Genomic DNA, 7,170 nt, shown 5'->3' on the forward strand with positions numbered 1-7,170 from the left:
CCAACGTATCTTTGAGATAATGAAAACACTTCTGATGGTTGTATATCTTTTACCAGGAAGGATGCAAGGCTTGAAAGTAGAAAGTGTACTATTAGAGATACAACAAAGCTCGATATATCGAACGTCGATCGTTTGCCTCTAAAATCGTAGATAATCGATAGTGATTTTTTTCAGAATCGATTATTTCTAGTAGAAAAATATATCCTATACAAACATTTATTCCAATTTCTATAATCAATCGGGAGTTTTTGCCAAAATAAAGAATGCTAACTAAATATGGCTCATTCGCCCAATTTGTCTACAATTTAGATTTTTTTAAATCAATGGTGAAAATTTTCATTGACGAAATGTGATGTTTTATTATTTATGAATATCGGTTATAAACATATTTCGGCAACGGATCCTTCTCGTGTAAAGACATAATTTACGCTAATGAAATCGATAATTTATTCTGGTTGTTTTGATCATCGATTAAGGTCTTGGTCCGATTTTCAATTACGTGCACGTTTCTGGAAATTCACGTAGTGTAGCCATCGTTGATGCTCACCAAACCTGTTTCACGAGTGGATTCCAAGGCAGTTGAATTATTTGTTTGATTGTAGTAAACACACATGTTTTAAGGTATACAATATTTGTAATTTAGATCTGTACCTTTGCACCATACACTTTGTGATCTAACTAGAAACAATACATCACTATTATTTTTTTGCATGGTTTGTTTTCCACAAATGCAGTTATTTTGTTTGGTCATACAGAACCATTGAGTACGTTTATTTTATTCTTAAATACAACATAACGTACTGACATTCTGACGTTAATTTATAAGAGAGTACTTTCAGCACTATTCCTAATCGATTCTTCATTTGGATTCAATGTTTTCATCTATATTTACAAACCGACGTTTTTATTAAAGCAATCTTTTCTATCGGCACAATTATGTTATATTCTATATACATTACTGACTTTGTCAGTTCAAATGGTTTGCTTTTAAATGATCGAAAAGCCGAATGATTTTGCAAGTTTTACTGCTATGTCATTGAACTCACTTGTTTCAATTGAGTGTCAGATCTTGGGATAGTTTGTGAAATGTAAACGTCATCATCATTGATTTCATGAGATTCTTCATATCGGCCTCCAATTGGTCCATCGGTTTACCTCGCGTGACATCAACTCCGCCATCATACAAAATAACGCTCATTCAACATTTTTACGACAATGCCAGTAACTGCACCTTTTATTACCACAATATCAATGTTATCAAGGAGGGCTTTGCGTTGATACCTTTCGTGATAGATTCACCGATTTTAAGAAGTTCTGTCCACATTTTGGTCAGACGTAGACGTAGGTGTGTTGTTCATTCGTTGAGACACAGCGCTCTTTTCGGAGTGTGTTCTATATTTATGCTACATAGCGCAAACAATTTCATTTTTTTCGTCAAATCAACTATAATCATCCGGTGAAATGCAAGACGGACATGATGCTGTTGCCTTTGTCGTCATTTTCTGTTCTATGTACTTTGATGGTTTCAGAGATTGGATGCAATTTCCTTTTAATGACAGTGTGTTCTGAATTAAGTTTCCCTGACGTTCATTTACTTTTAGTATCGTTTCAATTTTGGAGTGGAGATCTTGTGAATATATTTGATATTGCTTTTTGAAGCTAATTAATTAAACTGTCTTCAGTTTCTCCGATCTGCAATGCTGTTTGCATGTGTCAATTCACATCAGTTGTTTGATTGTTTGGTAAGTTTTATAATGTCCCCATGAACTGTCTGTTACAAACTGTTTGTTTTTACACTTGAACACTTAACTTAATAATGACGTACGAGGTCCGTAAGCCAAAAGATGCACACAAGATCTATGTCAAAGATGACAGTCTTTATCGTCTGCATTTTGTTTAAAATTCCAAAACACTATTTAACAATACTATATCCATGCATACATTCCACCACTAACGTTATATAAACGATAATGCTGAAATATATCATCTTATCAACGAGAGTAGCATGGAATCTCGTGAGATCAAGAAGTGCAGTTGTATACTGGTTTTCAGAAATAGAATATCCACTTTAACTTTGACAGAGCGAATACGGTTCATTTAACTAATTGTTTTAATATGTATTACAATGCAATCAAGAATAAACTAATTTAAGAATCGATCATATTATACGCCCGTTGATACACATGTCTACTTTAATGGTTCTTGAATATACCTGCAGTTTATAAAAAAATAAACGTCACTTTCAACTTGAGACATTTGCAACGTATATTGGATGCTGCAGCTCTTAATTAATATCTAATCAGCCTATGGCACTCAAATCATTTGAATTACCGCATGGCTAATTTCCTGTGAGTTGCTGTATATGGTTTATGTCGTTGGCACTTAATTATGTTAAGTACCGCATGGCTTATTTACTGTGAGTGGCTGAATATGGCCTTTGTCAGTTGCGACTTTGTGCTGAGTGGCTGTATATAACACGTGTCATTTGCAGTTAAAGCTGCACTCTCACAGATTTACCGTTTTTCCAACTTTTTTTTATTTTATTTTTGTCTGAGAATTAGCAAATCTTTGCATAAATATCTGCTAACCAGTGATGAAAGACTGCTGACAAAAGATCAGATCGCAGATTTTCATATTTCCATTTCAAATTTAATGTTTTATGGCGTAATCAATTAATTTTGGGAGGGACATATGAAAAGCTGCGAACGTTTAATCTGTGAGAGTGCAGCTTTAACATGGCTTGGCTGCATGTTATGCATGGAAGACTGTGCCTCCATAAAAGTCATCGTTGATATTTAGCTTCTGGGCTTGTCCCTGTAGGTCCGTCATATAAGTATGTTAACAATTCACATTTTTGAACTTGTATATTGTACATGTATATGTTTACTGTTAGGAATAACTTAATGTTCTTTACTATGTTTGTTAAATTATTTAAAAATATCCGAGAAATATCACTCGGCATTCGCGCGCTATGGATTAAATTCCTAGATTTGCGGAATCCAGTCCATTGTGTGGATTTGATCTCGTCAGGAGGTATTATTAACGCTGGTATTGATAGGCAAACAATTAATTTGTAGCATTTAATTATAATCTGAAGAGTGTTTTGGACAACAGCTGTATATTTGGTATGTGCTAGTATTTTGTCGTTCAGTACTTCAAACCGGAATATACTGTATAGCTCTGTCTCGTACAAAACAACTTTACTGAAACATTTTACATTTTAGAATTCATGCTGTCCTTTGCACCCAGATAAACTCAATTCGTTTCCGCTAGGTGTTCGTACTTATAATATGTAACAATATCAACCGGCTGAGATAAAAACGCACTAAAAGGCGGAATCCGGGTCTGCAGTCCACTGGGAAAAGTAAACGCTGTGAAAAAGTATGAGATACGACATGACCAGAATATGATCATTCTTAAAAAGATCATACTTAATTATTCAGGTGCGCCCAATGGTATTTCACACACTGGCCATAATCATGAACATTCATAACACTGAAGCGAAAATTGTTAAAGCTGCTCTCGTCAATCTTGATATTACTTTACAAAAACAGGAACGGAGAAATTACCTTGGGACTTCTGTGTTGAGTGAATCGGAAACCATGCGCTATGAATCAGTAAACTATATCAGTATTATACTGATAATTTGATGAACAACTGGCTACTGGGTTATTTAATATAAAAGCTCAAAATCCGTAAAGAGTAACTTAAATCAACCGGATGCATCTATAACATTTATGGATTCAGTCTGAGAAACATTTTAAAGTTCTTTTGTACGGAATAACTTTTTATTGAAAAATACAAAAACGATTGCCACACAATAAAGTGATTGCATACCATTTCTAGAACAGGCATATGCACGTGTTGACTTCTTATTGTGAACTAAGTCGTCCAGATATGTGTACAACCTCCATACTATGAACACATATGGAAGCTGCAATCTACTTAATATATTCCTTTTGTCCAAGTACTCAGTTTAATTATCTCTAAGCTAAGTAAATTCCAGAAAACCAAGCTACTGAAAGACAAAACCAAAAATAGGTCAACGAGTGTACACTGGTTTGATAGGCATATTTGAAAATGATTTTCACCGGAAATACGATGCTCGAAATGAATTTGTTTTTACTGACATTCTCAATTGCACAATGGCGTCAGAAGGTAATATTGGAACGATATCGCTGATCAAAGCTCTCGTCAGAATAGAAATAGCTTTTCTCAGAGAAAATGATATTAAGCTCTATAGATATTAACACTAATATTTGAATAATGATAACGGCGACTATAGGTGTTTTTTTCTGGAATTTATACATTATTATCGCCATAAAGATGAATATGGCAAAGCATTTGTGATAGTATCAATAAAATTTTATAATGAGTTCGGACATTACATACTATTTATAGAACAATTTGTTTAGAAATAGTGTTATCGTCATTTGGTAATGCATACATTGAAAGAACTAACTCATTTAAAAACATTTGGCATTGAAGGCGAAATAATTCATTTTCCTTAAATGCATTAATAATGATCAGTATTTTCCTACTAAATTTACGCAACACTGACATTTTAATTGACCTGAACTTCAAAATTGGAAAGTAGATTACATTTATCTAAGGGCAAAACTTCAAGGTTTTGCATTAATTCGCAAGGTTATCTTATAATTCGATCATTTGTAATGTAAAGGTATCTTTGTACCAGAATTTGCACAAAGTGAATATAATTCAAAGCAACTTTAAAAGGACATTTTAGAAACAGTCGTATGCCTACCTTCCTGGAACAGGTCAAATGTTTTCTTAATTTTCAATTTTGAATATATTTCAAATTTTACTAGAAAACATTGCACACCATTTAGGTTATGCACTTAAATACTTAAGAGAGTAAATTCCAGCAGCTTCCCTTATGCATTACTACTACTACTACTACTACTTCTACTACTGCTACTGCTACTGCTGCTGCTGCTGCTGCCGCTGCTACTACTACTACTACTACTACTACTACTACTACTGCTACTGCTACTGCTACTGCTACTACTACTACTACTACTACTACTACTACTACTACTACCTCTACTATTACTATTACTACTACTGCTACTTCTACTACTACTACTTCTACTACTACTACTACTACTACTACTACTACTACTACTACTTCTACTACTACTACTACTACTACTACTACTACTACTACTACTACTACTACTACTACTACTACTACTACTACTACTTTTTATGCTGCTGCTGCTCCTGCTACTGCTACTGCTACTGCTTCTTCTACTACTAGAAGTAGTTAAAGAAACAAAAGAGTGTTAAGAAGGCTTTTCTTTGATTTGACCAAGTGACCTAGTTTTGACATCGGACGAGAGAACATGTAATCTATATATTGTAAACGAACCAATCATGGACACCGGACAAATGGACGACGAATATCCAACAGTCCTTAAAGCCTACCATGAGCATAATTGATTAAAAGTATTTATTATCGTAGTACTGTGCTAAAGCCATCAGTGTGTGTATTTCACGTGGTAAATTACGTCACAAATGCTACGTCGGAAGGCAATATTTTGTAGAAGTGTTTGAAGAAACCAATCATCTAGCTGTACTTCGGCAATATAACGAAGGCCGGGCTCTTTAAGCGGCATAGACTGCCATTTGTTTTATTTAAAATGGTGTAGTTAAAGTAAAGTTATCTTTGATTTAAGTCTTTATTTTAAGCAAAATGTTGCTTTCCGACGTAGCATATATGACGCAATTTATCACGTAATATACACACACTGTTTGTTGGCAAACGGAATTTCAACAAAACGATGATTAAAAAGTCGTTAAATGTGCACTTCAGAATTTTTTTTTATATGAATATTTGATAGATGCAATATAAAGTGTTACTAAAATAGTCATTTTAACTCCAAATTTGGTCTAACCCCAACGTATCTTTGAGATAATGAAAACACTTCTGATGGTTGTATATCTTTTACCAGGAAGGATGCAAGGCTTGAAAGTAGAAAGTGTACTATTAGAGATACAACAAAGCTCGATATATCGAACGTCGATCGTTTGCCTCTAAAATCGTAGATAATCGATAGTGATTTTTTTCAGAATCGATTATTTCTAGTAGAAAAATATATCCTATACAAACATTTATTCCAATTTCTATAATCAATCGGGAGTTTTTGCCAAAATAAAGAATGCTAACTAAATATGGCTCATTCGCCCAATTTGTCTACAATTTAGATTTTTTTAAATCAATGGTGAAAATTTTCATTGACGAAATGTGATGTTTTATTATTTATGAATATCGGTTATAAACATATTTCGGCAACGGATCCTTCTCGTGTAAAGACATAATTTACGCTAATGAAATCGATAATTTATTCTGGTTGTTTTGATCATCGATTAAGGTCTTGGTCCGATTTTCAATTACGTGCACGTTTCTGGAAATTCACGTAGTGTAGCCATCGTTGATGCTCACCAAACCTGTTTCACGAGTGGATTCCAAGGCAGTTGAATTATTTGTTTGATTGTAGTAAACACACATGTTTTAAGGTATACAATATTTGTAATTTAGATCTGTACCTTTGCACCATACACTTTGTGATCTAACTAGAAACAATACATCACTATTATTTTTTTTGCATGGTTTGTTTTCCACAAATGCAGTTATTTTGTTTGGTCATACAGAACCATTGAGTACGTTTATTTTATTCTTAAATACAACATAACGTACTGACATTCTGACGTTAATTTATAAGAGAGTACTTTCAGCACTATTCCTAATCGATTCTTCATTTGGATTCAATGTTTTCATCTATATTTACAAACCGACGTTTTTATTAAAGCAATCTTTTCTATCGGCACAATTATGTTATATTCTATATACATTACTGACTTTGTCAGTTCAAATGGTTTGCTTTTAAATGATCGAAAAGCCGAATGATTTTGCAAGTTTTACTGCTATGTCATTGAACTCACTTGTTTCAATTGAGTGTCAGATCTTGGGATAGTTTGTGAAATGTAAACGTCATCATCATTGATTTCATGAGATTCTTCATATCGGCCTCCAATTGGTCCATCGGTTTACCTCGCGTGACATCAACTCCGCCATCATACAAAATAACGCTCATTCAACATTTTTACGACAATGCCAGTAACTGCACCTTTTATTACCACAATATC

The sequence above is a fragment of the Mya arenaria genome, chromosome 11 (genome assembly GCF_026914265.1).
Source record: "Mya arenaria isolate MELC-2E11 chromosome 11, ASM2691426v1".
In the NCBI taxonomy this organism is placed as follows: Eukaryota; Metazoa; Mollusca; class Bivalvia; order Myida; family Myidae; genus Mya; species Mya arenaria.